We start from the raw sequence: 15,509 nt of genomic DNA, 5'->3' as shown, positions 1-15,509 counted from the left end.
GGCTATGCCGGTGGCCGTTAATCCACCAATCCTAACGCCACTGCCCTGTGAGAGAGGAAGACAGAGCGAGAATCACCGTTTCCAGGAAAAGGGGGATTAAAATCTGAAGGGAAGGGGGCCTTTAGACGAGGAATAGGGAAGCTCAAATTGTGGTGGGGAGGGGTGATCTAGTTGACCTGACAAACAGTTCTCCGTTCATTTTGGTTATTCATTTTATTCTAATTTGAGGCGAGTGGGCTGGCTTTATACGAGATATGCAGGTGAAATCATGCCATCTGCATAAAGTTAAGTATACCTTAGTTAAACCAGCCCCCTTCAGTATTACAGACTCACGTTCTGCTTGTGTATTGTCCCCATTTAAAAGTAATTGTTATCAAGTGTTTTCTCAAGTATCACCCATTGCTGTAATGTATCAGGACCTAGTAGCCCTCCACAACCTTGAATTAATTGTCAATAGATTCTTGTCATTATGTTGAGATTTTCTCGTATAATTACCTGTAGAATTGATTGAGTGAATGATATTGCTGCATGTGAAAGCATAGCCAGATGGAACTTCCCCCTCTTTGGGCTACTGAACTCATATATATATATATATATATATATATATATATATATATATATATATATATATATATATATATATATATATATAATATATATATATATATATATATATATATATATATATATATATATATATATATATATATATATATATATATATATATATATATATATATATATATTTATATGTTTCCTGGTGCAGGTAGTTCTTGTGACTCCACATTTATTACCTTACTCTAAAATGGCCTTGCAAGATAAAGACTTAGGACATATAAAAACACAAACTAAAAGAGGAGTGGTACAAGGAGCGGAGGGCTCTTTCTCAAAGGGAAGTGCGTGAAACACGTGGATACAAAAATAGGTATATTCTCATAACACACAAGATCAAAGGAAAATGAACTGAAACACGTTAAATTGCTGCTGCAGAAGTCCTCCCAGAAGTGGGGAGAGCTTGGGAATGCCAGGAACACGGACCAACGAGAATTCTGCTACGATCGTCCTTCTGAAACGAAATATGAGGACCCAGGTTACAGTCTAATGCTGGAATTTGGGGAATGAATTACTCGGGTGTGCACTGAAGGCGCCAATGGCTCCCCCAAGGCGTTACTTGTGACTCAGAGCAAGGAGTCAGTGAACACGTGGGCCGGAATTGAACCAAGAAGCATCAGGAATACCAAGTTATAGGCCCAGAAGTTTAAGAAATGCACAAGGGCGAACGTAATGTGACTAAGCAACTCTTTCTAGGTACTTTACCACATTGTAGAGGTGTAAGGCTGACGTCGGCGTCCAGCGGCATCTTCTGCCAGGGTCCACGCGTGTGCGTCGACAAAGGGCCTCTCTCACCAAGGAACTGCTTTCAAGTCGTAGGTTGGGGCGGAAAAGGGCGCCCTTGTGATGATGAAAGGCCTCAGTTGAGTTTCCGCTCGCTTTGGGACTTGCAATCTTTGATGGCCACGTGGGTGGGGGTGCGGAGCAAAGGGCAGTTAATTTCCACGTGGCGACGAGGGAAAGAAGGGCGGGGGGGCGAGGTCTGCACTCGTGACCTCTTGTCTTAAGCTAGCGACTGTGTGTGAGAGCGAGCTTCTCTCGCCCTGACCCTTTATTGCTTCTGGACGGGAGTATGGGGGGTTGGCCATGACCTGGCCGGGTCACGCTTCTGTACCAAAGAAAACGGCGCAAGCCAGTTTATTGCCTCAGGCAAAATTACAGCTTCTGAGCGTCTCTCATAAACCCCGACTTCTACTGGTTGAAACTAACCCGAACCAGAATTCACTACCTCTCACAGGTTCAAAATAGACAGAGGCCTATCTATCGACCAAGCAAAGCAGAAAGGCGGGCGCTTTCATAGCGTATTTTGGTGCTAATCTTTACAATATATATATATATATATATATATATATATATATATATATATATATATATATATATATATATATATATATATATATATATTTATACATACATATAGGCTTCAACCTTATAATTAAAATATTCCCTCGCATCAGGACAGAACACAGAACTCTAATGAAAGGCAAAGGCCCTACAAACCTATTCTCACAAGAGTCGCAAACGAAGATGGGATCCGAGTACTTGATAGTACCTTGAAGGCTGCACACCTTTGCATAACAGATGTTTTTATTGAGAGCCAAACATAACAGTGACTCAGCCGATAGCAGCTAAGTATTTTATGCCCTATGAGACTTGTTGGTAGCCCCTTTGTTTTAGCGTGCACATATATAACAGTATGTATATATACTGTAAATATATATATATATACATACATACATACATATATATATATATATATATATATATATATATATATATATATATATATATATATATATATATATATATATATATATATATATGTATATATATATATATGTATATATATATATATATATATATATATATATATATATATATATATATATATATATATATATATATATATATATATATATATATTTATATATAGATATATATATATATATATTTATATATAGATATATATATATATATATATATATATATATATATATATATATATATATATATATATATATATATATATATATATATATATATATTACTGTATATGTCGCAGACTGAAACGTTTGCTGCGAACAAACTGACAACGAAAAATCAGTAGAATATTTAAAAAAAATGCCCAACACGGGAATTTTCAATTCTTACTCAAAGGAGGCAGTTAACCCATAGATTGAGATAATACAGTAGCCACACATAGCAGGCTGGATGCTTCAGTGATAAAAAAAAAACGATATAAATGTACTGTATAGAAAATCAGGTATCAGTTTCACAGCTGTAATAAAGGGCTAAGTACTTTAATTAGGCAATATTCATTTATACTTATTGAGAATCGTATACCAGTGTATAAGTTTTATGTTGTACTTGTAATTGGATAATCATTCCTACACTGGTATATGAGTCTCAACCAAGTACAAATGAATTTTAATTAAACATACTTAGCCCTTGTATTACTGCTGTGACACTGACACCTGAGTTTTATGCAGAACATTTATATGGTTTTTTTATACTGGAATATCCAGGTTGCTTTATATATATATATATATATATATATATATATATATATATATATATATATATATATATATATATATATATATGTATGTGTGTGTGTGTGTGTGTGTGTGTGTGTGTGCATGTGTGTGTGATATATGTTTGTTTGTATGTATATACGTATATATAGAATATATAAAAATATATCCTTGTGACAAAATATTCAACGAATTAAAGGTTATTTCTTCAAAGTGATGAAAAGAAATATGCCACAGGATTATGCTACAGATTATTTCGTGAGCCCTAAAAAAAATTACGAGTTACGTTCAGGAAAATCTATTCATCATGTGCTGTATTTTAAACTTCCATGAAAGACAAGTAAAAAGAAGAGGGTGGGATTTAAAAACAATACTTGCAAAATTAGCGATTTCAGGTCTATCTATGGATCGTATTCGGCCACGTTCCAAGAAACAAGGTCAATACTAAGACTTTAGAGTCCTTGGCAAATGACAACATCGTTAGAGTTTCTGACATTTTAACCTTCATTTGAACCCTCGGACCTTCTTCTGTAACATTGTTCCGGGTGGTAGACGTTTAACGGGAGTTTGCTAAGTAATCCTGTTTTTTCATGAGTGGCGTATTCAATTCCTCCTCAATTTATCGTAGCGTATTGTGCTGTTGAAGTTTTTACGAAAAAACCGTTTATCACGCGACTAGACTACAGTTGGCGCTTGAGATTTCCATCGATTGTTGTCACTTCGTTGGACAAGTCCTAATAAATCCCGGGCTTCTGCAAGGTAATACTGGAACTTTACTATATTATTGCTAATAATGTGTACTTATTCTGGGGTTTTTCGAATCGTGCTGCGTGTTTAGTCTCGTACAAATCTTTGGCAGTCATTATACCTATTTCTGTGGGCTTTTATCCATAATCTGACGTGAGTGAAAGCCCAAAATTTAAAAGATTTAGGATTAGTTACGCACAGCTCTAAAGCTTTGTTTTTTCCAGGATGTGTTTGGTACGAGTTTGACTTTGAGCTCTGTTCTAACGGTAAAGCTTCAAGCATGATAAAGCTGCTCTTTATCAACAGGTATGTAGCTATTATTTTTCCGTCAAGTTTAGTTTGTCTTTAATTTTCTTTCAAATTTGCAATTTTTTTTTGTGATTTTAATTTTTTAATGTGTCAGACAATTTTTTGAAATTTTCTAATTCACTTTTTAATTTTTTATATACCCTTAATTTGTCATAAATTCACTTTTTAATATTTGTATTTTTTTAATTGGTCATAATTTACTTTTAAGTTTTACCATTTTCTTTTTTAATTTGTTATAAATTTACTTTAAATTTTTGTAAAATTTAATTTTACTTTGTATATACTGTTTTGAACACATTCACATTATCCTCCACCCCTTAGGGGCGGCACCCTAAAGGGGTGGGGAGCCCTCATGTTATGCATAGTAGGTCCTATGACCTACTATGCAGGTTCTGGGTGGTTGTGAATTAGGTAGATCTAAGCCAGGCTGTCCGCGGTGAGCTAGGCTAATGGCAGTTGACGTTTTGTATAGAACTTTACCTGCTGAACAAGAATTTAAAGTAATATTTTGGCGGTCAAATATAATTAAGCTGTAAATTACCTTAGAACTGTAGCCGATGGTAAAGGGGACCCGTTGGGAATCAGGGTTTTGGGAATGGTAAAACCATTTTGAGAATAGCTAACAGTAAGGGGGACCTGTTAGGAATTTAGGGTTTTTGCTGGGGTAAATAACTTGGGAAAAGGTTTGGGTACCTTATTGTTGTATTTCCTGCTATACATGTCGTTTGGAACACAAAAAAATTAAGCATAAAAAGGGCGAATAAATGGATAGTGGAGCCGTTCTAAATTTTTAACATTTCATTCATTACTAGTACTGCTGGTTCTAAAACTTAACACGCATGCGCTGAACTTCGGTCCACGAATCGGCAGCTGCCGGTTTTCTGCGCTTAGCATCAGAGCTGCGAGAATTTTCAATTGATGTTTTCCTGCGTTATTTTGGACTTGCTGAACAAGAATTTAAAGTAATTAACAAACAAAGCCACTCCAACATCTAAAAAATAACACACCTTTCACGTCTCTATCAACCTCAATGCGTAACAACTCCTCGCTGCTGGGAGGAAGAGCGCTGGTGAACTGGTACAATACATGTGCGCAATACCGGGGTCTAAGCGATGTCGGGCAAGGCAGCCGATCGGAACTACAAAGTCTACCCCAAAAGCCAAATCAAAAGTTCTTTAAAAGAAAGCATCACAGCGACCCCATATAAAAATGTGAACAAGCTGGGAAGGAGGAGACCCCTTGCTGTGTGCGACCCACTGGTACAGACGTGCAGTTTTCAAGGGTTAATTACATTTTAGTTACAGCTGACTGGTCAAAATATTATTTTAAATTCTTGTTCAACAAGTAAAATAACATAGGAAAACGTAAATTGCCATGCCAGCTCACCACGGACAGCCGGCTTAGAATTACCTTCAGATAGGTGTAAAGGAACTTAAATGAGCTAACTACCTCCTACTCAGTTAAGTTTGAAGGAAGCTTCTTAAGGTTTGAGGAAGTTAAGAATGTTTATGCCATCAAACGGCAATATTCAACAAATTAAATTCATGTACAGGTCTGGCGTCTTATGTTTTACTTAAGAGGTTTAGCTTCCTGAAAATGGATTGGTCAATGTCCAGAACAACTCCGCGGTGAGATATAAGAAAATAGGTCACACTATAATTTTCACAATATAAAATAATAAAACTTTGTCTCTGAACACTTTTTGAGGAGATTCACCATATCCGAGATATTAATGATTATTTAATCGGCATCCTCGAAAATTTTCTGTCGTTTGTTTACATCCAGTAGCACTTCGTGTACATCTTACTGGAGTTAGTTCGAAAATGAGGTCTTTTACTGTAATGTTTCTCAGAAAGAGTGTAATGTTTCTCAGAAAAACTAGTTCCCCATCGAATGATTTTCGATTTTTGACTTATAAGGTTAGACAATACCTGTCCCCAACCCCTCCATAGCTAATATGGCAAAATTGTGGGTGTTTCTCATCATAAGAAGTGGCCTAAAACGCTTTAAATATGAAAAATATTACATTTTACTTTTAATTTTGGTACTTTATGCATGCGGAGTTATTCTGGACATTCACCAATGGATTAAGTTTGTGGTTAGGTTAAGTCATAAGTTTTAGCTTATATTCATAAAGGTTTTTCCCGAATTTGATTTTAAGCGTAACGTTGGCGTTAGACTTAATAGAATTTTCACAGGATTCGAATTCGAACTTGGTATTTCCTTTCTCGCAACTGCTCTCTATAGGAAGTTCCCTAAATGTACTTGTCAGTTACGATAATAGGACTTGCATACCCAATGGCTAATCTCTTGAAAATCAAAGCCATGCAAAATTTTCCCCAGACAGAAATTGTCCAGAATAATGCCTGGATTTGTACTATATTAGCAGATGGAATTAGTTTTATGAAGTTTCAATAACTCATAGGGCAATTGATACCAGGACAACTCATTCCCGCAAAACTAATATTGGACAACTCGTGCATGGACAATTGATATCTAGGACAACTGATATATAGGACAACTCATAACCGGTATAAACCGTATAAATATTTTCGTATAAATATTTTCACTTAAAAAAAATAAACCCACTTGAAAATAAAGTAAATAGACAAGTTTTTAGTTTATAGGCGTAACAGTGATCATTTAACTCTTTAATCATGAGTACCATACTTCAAATTTTATAGTGCATGCTAGTTACTGTTCGTCCAGCAAAAAACTCGCAAACAGTCGTCAAAGCTTTTCAACTAAATTGTTTTATTTTTTTATTTTGTACTGGTCAAGGCAGCTGGTTTTGTACGTGTCAACTTTTATACGGTTTTAAAATTTTCTTGAGCACTCGGCAATGCCATATTTAAATTCTCGGCTGGAACTCATAAACTTGTGGACAATAACTACGTGTATAATTTTCAGACGAGAATGCAGATAAATCAAGAAGTTTGCTATGTGAAGTAAAGCTGGGCAGAGAGCGCGTTCAAAAGATGGCTGAGGAGGACCCATCAGAAATTGTACCTTCAACAGGGGAACACTTTACAGCGCTGATGTGAATAAAGTGAAATCTAGAAATCTTACCCATTGGGACTATAGAAATGCCAAACCCTCATCACAAGAGATCGCGAAATTGTAATTGCGACAGAATGCTCTCTAGGCAAGATGAGACGTTGGCTGGAAATGCCAGCAACATCAAGTTTATCACTAAGTATTCGTCGGTGGCGACGGCAGAATAGAAGCGCTCCCTCTATTCCATCAGAAAGCTATGGTTTTGATATCCCGCTACTGTATTTCAAATCTGAGTCAGAGGAACCATTTTTGTAATAGGATGCTGGCGTAGAAGACTAGGAAAGAACGCTAATTTTCGCCACATTAACAGGGCTAGATCTTGTGCCATCGCCAGCCCGATCACGAATTTTAACATTTCAAGTTTGTCCATCTGTCCATCTATATATTGACTGTTATATACAATCAGCATTCAAATAGGTAATTTGAATGTACCTCGTGTTTTTGCATTATTACCCAACAAGCAGCTCAGTTGTCTTCTCAATTACTCTTCGCCCAGATATTCAGCCTAAAGGGCATATTATGGACTTCGATAAAGCCCCTATGAATAGCCTTATTTCAGGATTTCTTGACATAGAGGTGACAGGTTATTTCATTTTTCTCAATACCTCTATAGAAAACTTGTCGAGCTAGGTCATAAAGTCCAATATAATAGATGAAATATTTCGTCCAAAGAGTGATTTACAGCATTTGCTTTTTTACCGTTGACTGATATTGTTGATATTGTTGCATAATAAGAACATCCGACGACGATAGTTGGCCACAAGAATTTGTCGTATTCGAAGTACCCAAAAAATACTGTTTTTGTGTTCTTGATTTTTCTTTCAAAATTAAATCTTTCATTTTATACGTGTTATCAGTTGTCCTAGATATCAGTTGTCCTAGATATCAGTTGTCCTAGATATCAGTTGTCCTAGATATCAGTTGTCCTAGATATCAGTTGTCCTAGATATCAGTTATGCAAGTATGAGTTGTCCGATATTAGTTTTCCGGGAATGAGTATGTTTCCCACACGGTTAACAGGCACACGAAAGCAATTTTTTGTTTGGTTGAAATTATGGAAATTTTAAGTCGGATGTTTCTTGCATGGAATAATTGGACTGTTTACTTTGAGAAGGGTGTAATTGTTCGTCAGGTATGTTGGTTAGTTTTGATACTGTAAGGTTACTCATAGCATAAGCAGCATATTTATGCTATCTGCTAACAGTTTGTTACTCCATGAATACAGGCAACGGGTTTGTTACTCTGATCACAGGCAAAGAGTTCGCTACCCAATGAACACAGGCAATAAGTTTTACTCATGAACACAGTCAATGAGTTCAGTACTCGATGAACTGGGGAAATTAGTTTGCTACTCTGTGAACACAGGCAATGAGTTTTACTCTATGAACATGGGCATTAAGTTTGTTCTATGGAACATAGCAATGAGTTCATTTACCCAATCCACATATCGAGCTTTGTTCGACGAACTTTGTCCGATGTGACGTCAGAAGCGGAGAAACTGAACATAGGCAATGAGTTCTGATTGCCCGCTTCTGAACATACACCGGACAAAGTTCGTCAAAGCTCGATCATAGGAATGAACCTTTACTCTTGAACACGAGTTTTATTTTTGAACACAAGTTTTTTCTTTGAACACAAGCAATGACACAAGTAATGAGTTTTACTCTATATTGTTACTATATGTACACAAGAAATGGGTTTTACTTTGTACACAAGAAAGGAGCTAGTTTCTCATAAACACAGGCAATAAGTTTGATACTCGTGCACAAGCAATGAGTTTGAAAGTTACTCTTTATCCATGAATGTGGGAAATTAAGTTTATTTCCCATGAACCCTGTCAAATGCGTGCTAGGCTATCCGTACACAGAGACAGTGAGTAAATGGTACTGCCGTCACTATGATTATGATGCTGTTCATGATCACAATGCACTGAGACATTCATACTATCCTTGAATAAGGACAGTGCTTTGTGGGGCTGGTCATAACAAGCGGGAACTGTAATGCTTCCTTGAACAGTGCGTTGTGGAACTGTTCATGAACACAGTAAGTTTGAGATGTAATCCATAATCAAAGGAGTTTCCAATGGTATCCATCAACAAGGCTCTGAGTATGTGAAACATTCATTATCACATGAGTTGGATGCAAATTTTGGTACTCAAGTGAATGAGATGCTGTAATCAACATCAGTGTTCGCCAAGCTATCCATGGCAATCAGGTGTTTGATCGTACTTGCTATATAGTACCTGAAATGTTCAAAAGGGTCATCAGGCAGTTAATGCGTGTACTATCAATATACATTTTTTAATAGTATACTAAGGTAGGAGCTAGCTACTAAGACTTTTTGATGATTAGTGGCAAAACCGATCTATGATGCAATCATTTCCTCCCCAACAAGAGCTCACATTACACAACTTCGTTGCTTTTTTTAAAGTTCGGCGGTTTCTTTAAGGCTGCGTCCACACGATCGAGCCTGACTTTTACCTGAGTTCTTGAAAGACCGAAGGTATCTTTTTAAGAATACGACTTCGATCACAGTATGTGGATTATCTTAATTTTTGTTTTGGTGGTTTTCAGAATATTACATTTTTAAAGTATTAATATACAGATTTTGTTTGAGTGGTTTCTACGTGTAGTGAGAACTTTTAATTTTAAATGGCGTCAGAAGCAGAGTAGCATTGTAAAGTATAAATGTCTGTTATACAGCCTTAATGTATAATTATGGTATAAAATGTACGAGATAACCTTACTCCAGCTGGTTACAAGTTTTCAGTGGGTAATATGTCGACAAGATAGATGTAGGCTTCTGTTTATTTAATTTCTAAATTACCCATGCTGCGCTCTTCATGAAAATCCTGGTAGGTTTGTAAGTTAGGTTCCTTGGATATTCTGCATTCTTAACCTATCATTTGCCTTTGTATTATAATTACTTTTTTATTAATAAATAATGGGTCTTTAGTTTTCAGTTCTTGGCTGCTGCCTCGGTATTTTTTATAGGGGAAAGCAAAGTATGTGGAATCTGGTTTATCATCCATATAATTATAGATGTTGAAAGTAAAAAATACTGAATTTGAGCTTATTAATCAGCTCAGTGGTCTGGTAAAAAACTAAGGTATACTTAATTTGAAATATACAAACAGTATTCACGTGTGAGTGAATACACGTGAAAGGCCTATATCAGATTTTAAACGTAAGCAAATTAATGTTAGCCACCCTTATGGAATTGTTGAAAATTCCATTTGTTCAACATTTATAGGGGAAATATGGTTTGGGTATTGGTTGTGACGACTCAAATGCCCTTAGCTAATTTTGGGACAACGAGCTGAAATCTGATTCCATATTGATGAATAAGTGTATAATACCCAGAGCGCCGTTAAATGTACTGGGGAGCAAAAATTAAATAAATTACGTAACTTTACTATCTTAGAACAATGTGCAATTAGAAAGTAAAACTAAATATCAAATTATTTGTTTCGTGGAGCTAGCACAAAGAAATTATTTCCATTCATTGGTATGAAAGTTTGATAATGTGATGGTCAGCTACCCTTCGATGGACAAAGGTCTTAAGCTACGTGGCTAAATGATTTAACGCGGTGAAAAGAATTTTTAGTTATGCATAAAAAAAATCTGAAATATTGAAGCTAAGGTACATGGTTAAATATAGGATTTAACGCAGTTGAAAAGAATTTTAAGTAATAGATTAAAAAAATTTCTGAAATACTGTCAAAGTATTGCGCGACGTTTTTAAAGGTGTGGGAGGGGTGCGGGGAGGGGAGAGTGGAAGTCGTTTGGCAAACAAATCTGGTTGACCACATAAAGCTTTGAGATGCAAAGGTTTCTCTTACCAAAACATTCAACACTAGAACGACCACCAAATGGTACAGACCTAGAACGACCGAGCGGCCAAAATTACCGCACATGTATTGGCACTATAAAAGTCTACATTTTCGCTTGTTAAAACATCCTGATTCATTGGTGTATAATTATTCATAGTAAGGAAATGGAATAAAGTTGACACTCAGGAAAATAAGATTCCTCAATTATCTGAAAAAACTTAGATAATTACTATCAAACCTGAAATAGATAAAATATAATTTGCTGCATTGAAATATCATTTGCTGCACGGAAATAAGAAATGCACTGAACAGTAATTACAAGATTAAGATTAATGAGAACAGCAATCTTTTTCTAAGCCTGGACTTCATAACAGCAGGTAACACCAACCATCTCTTCCTTGGAACGACGGCACTGTCGGGTGACCGCCGCTTTCCACTTTCTATTGACAGTCGTTATTGTCAGAATAGCGAAGGTTTATCGGTAAACATGTATTTATACCTTTAAGGTTACTGAAGTTCCTCGTTGGGGGAGTCGGTAGAGTTGTCGGCTAGTACTCTACTAGGCTCGAGTTACGCGTCTCCGGCAGGCCAGTGAAGAATTAGGGGAATTTATTTCTGGTGGTAGTAGTTCATTTCTCGGTATAATGTGGTTCGGATTCCACAATAAGCTGTAGGTACCGTTGCTAGGTTAACCAATTGGTTCTTAGCCACGTAAAATAAATCTATTCCTTCGGGCCAGCCCTGGGAGAACTGTTAATCAGCTCAGTGCTCTGGTTAAACTAAGGTATACTTAACTTTTTTTTTAGGTTACTGGAATAACAACGCCTGCACATAATCTGTATTTGACTACCATAGCTTAAAACATATTAATGTTTATCAGACTTAAAAAAATAATTTTTATATAAAACAAATGACTGAAATATATAAATAATATACCTGTGTGACTTTCTACTATAGGAAAAATGCCAGTTTTTTAAGTACATCTTTTTTGCAAAGGAGTTTCCTAACAGAACACCTTGCTTATGCGTTTACAAGCGTGAGATATCTTACCTTGGTGGCAAATGCCTGAAGTCTTATTCCCATTGCAGTATCCGATCTGGCACCGTTTTAATTTTCTTAGTAATTATGGGAAGTTCTGCGGGAATATCGCATCCATATCACTTCCATTGCTATTTACCTACGGCATTGACATCGTAGCTCGAAGTACAGTAATTTACAGTTCCATTAATTTTCTTTGCATCGTTTCCAATGTCTACAGTTGTGTTAACGCTTACAAGGTATGAGCACATTTTCCTTTGGCTTACACTGATACACCGTCAGAGAGTACTAATTATTTTTCAGCACTACTATGAGATTCAGAGGCGTCGTGCACGGTTTTTTTTATTTGACTCCTTATCAAAGAATCGGATGAAGGTGAAAGTTGGCATATGAATATTTCACAACCATACATTTTATTTTCTAACATCATCTTGTACCTAAACACTTATAGTTTTAGCTGATCATTTTGAAGAACACACCACTTTCTGTAGTCAGAGACATTAAAAATCATTCATGGCTTAGAAGACAGTAATGACGTTTACCTGTGACGTTACAAATGGCTCCACCCTCTAATACGTCATAATTCAGGATAATACTGAATTATCTCATGAAGTTTAGTTAAATTGAATTACTGACGATGAAAATACATTTCTCAAGTAGTTGCAAAAGATGCTAAATGATCACCAATGATCAAATAAATAAACCTGAAGGCCAAAATTATACATTCTGCTACTATTACTACCACTATTGCTGTATTTCACGGCAGCATAGATGCCCCGCCCACATCAGAATCTTTCAGCTATTCATAAAGACTTTGCAAATGTTTCTTTATTGTGTAATGGGTCCTGGCCTCCCAGAATTCCAAATTTTTCATTTGAGAAATGTATAAAGTAATTTTCCAAGTTAAATATGCAGTATTGCAAATGAGGGAACAAACTCATGCATTCAGGGAAGGAGTCCTGTCAAACCCCTCCTTAGCAGTGGCTGAAATGTCGTAAGTTTTGGTAAGTTTTCAGCAGTTCTCATCCAGGCAAATAAATGAAAGTTCATACCCTTATAGCCTGACATCACATATTCGATTTATTATCTATATGTAACTATGTTTTACTTTATTGTAATAAAAATCATCATTTCTATTGGCGATGGAGCTGGAGCATTATTACCCTTATGAAACAGTACTATATGGCACAAACCTGAGAAAGAACGTGGCCGAATGTTTTGTTTTATTTTTGGTATTTAGAGTTTCGTTATTCATTTCGTTTTTCATTTTAAATTTTTCTTTTAGCCTTTTATCTTATTTCATTTTACTTATCCTTAATTCATGGGTGACAGGGCATGACAATGGGTAGACATGCCAGTTCCAGTCACCCTCAAGCATATATAATTACCGATTATCGTAGGAAAACAAGACCTGAGGAAATCAGCGATGACTCTGAGGGGAACAAGGGTTGCCATCGTTCCCTTTTTTCCTATCATTGTTACTATTGGTGGGTATATCTTAAAAATATTTCAAATGAAATGTATTTTACTTTACTCTGTGTATTTGTAATTCCCTTTAAATGTACAAATGAAACACAAAAACTATTCATAATCTATTTACAAATCACAATCATCATCACTATCAAGGAAAAGATCATCATCCCCATCATCACTGACTAAATTAATGATGACTGGATCCACGTAAGTCTCCTGATGTTGTCCAATTCCCCAGCACTCTCCTCAAAATGACGTGATTGTCTAACTGCTCCTGCCCACACTTCCGGGGTAGCAGAAAGCCTTGCCTCTCCAACCTGGCCTGCAAGTCAGACCGCGTAAATCGACGGAGCGATGAACGCACTTGCCTCTTCATATGACCCCACACCTGTTCAATGGCGTTGAGCTCTGGGTGAGCTGGGTGCCAAGCGCACAACTTCGTGGCCCCACTCCCGGATGATGTTATCCACCACATATCTCCCTTTCCGGACGATTCTTTGGCAAACGAGCAACAGCTCAGATTTTGTGGCCAAAGGTGGGAACGATATCCTCCACGCTGCTCCAGCCACCTGTCGAGAAAAAGTTAATTAATCATTATTAGAGGGAAATAGACCATAGAATGCTAATTTACATACCGTTATTACTGTATCATTAAACTATGATTTGATATTGTTTCCATCAAGAATAATTTACTGACTTCACACAGTTAATAGAATATTGAATCATATGAAATTTCCAGTCAAGTCATTAACTTTAATGCGTGTGTATACGTATTTCATGATGTCTATATATATATATATATATATATATATATATATATATATATATATATATATATATATATATATATATATATATATTATTGTGATTTATTGTAATTACCTTACGAGATCCGCCTTTCTGTTTGCTAACGTAGGGCATCGACTCTCCTCGGTTAGTGTGCTGTGATATGGTGCATTATCTCTCACAAGAACCGATGGCTCCGGAGGACGGTAGAAGCAATGTCATAAGCCACTGTTCGAACAATTTGGCATTCATTTCGCCATGATAATCTCCCTTGATTGGACTTAGCGGGGTAGCACAGATACGAGCCTTCAATGAAGCCCTTCATTGGTGCCAGCAGCTACCACCACAAATCGTTCACCTTCTCCTGGAGGGACCACGGCTGTAAGAGGTACTGGTGATATCCTGCGTGGTGTCTGCCCATTCCCCTGCTATGGGTCATTCTAGTGGTGAACCAAGTTTCATCAACGTACACCACCTTCCTTCCGTCCTCCTGAGGCGTCGTAGATCCCGTAGAGCATTAATTCGGCGGCAATTATATCCAGAGACTCCTTCCTCACATACATTTTCCGTTGTGTAGTTTATACTTGAATTTTCTAAAGAATGCAGGAGGCGGATTACTGAACTCGGTGATGTCCTTTCTGAGATAATGCCAGCTGTTTTAAGGTCCATTGTTAGAGAGCCAACCGTAAAATACTCCTTCTCATCAAACTTTCTGTGGATAAAGGACGAATCGCACCAACAGTAAAGTTATCAAAGGCGGATGGTGCTGATGAAACTGGTGTTACTGACGATGGTGAATGATATGAACTGGAGGTACGGGAGGCTGACTTTGGCCCTTACTGCCCCCTGCAGTCATGCCCAAAACTTGTCCAACGCGGTCATAAGGCCTTAAAGGACAGAAAAGAATATATATAATTATATATATATATATATATATATATATATATATATATATATATATATATATATATATATTAAAAGCAATTATACATTGATTATGGAAAACAACAAATCTTAAATCAGATGGTCCATTGCTGAACCTGGTTGATAACTTGAATACATTACTGGTTGTATTTAGCTTTCCCAAAAATCTTCTCAGAACAATAATAATTCTATAAAG

General features: G+C 36.5%; 1 long non-coding RNA gene across 1 annotated transcript; it reads left to right on the top strand.

The window, feature by feature from the left end:
• Positions 1–3,698: 3,698 nt before the first annotated feature.
• Positions 3,699–7,323, top strand: LOC136833462 (uncharacterized). The gene is made up of 3 exons (XR_010851480.1): positions 3,699–3,905; positions 4,118–4,199; positions 7,113–7,323. It is a non-coding gene; the product is annotated as an uncharacterized lncRNA (long non-coding RNA).
• Positions 7,324–15,509: the final 8,186 nt, after the last annotated feature.

Source organism: Macrobrachium rosenbergii, chromosome 51, assembly GCF_040412425.1.
Source record: "Macrobrachium rosenbergii isolate ZJJX-2024 chromosome 51, ASM4041242v1, whole genome shotgun sequence".
In the NCBI taxonomy this organism is placed as follows: domain Eukaryota; kingdom Metazoa; phylum Arthropoda; class Malacostraca; order Decapoda; family Palaemonidae; genus Macrobrachium; species Macrobrachium rosenbergii.
Note: the sequence above shows the minus strand (reverse complement) of the source record. Positions and strands in the feature narration are given on the sequence as shown.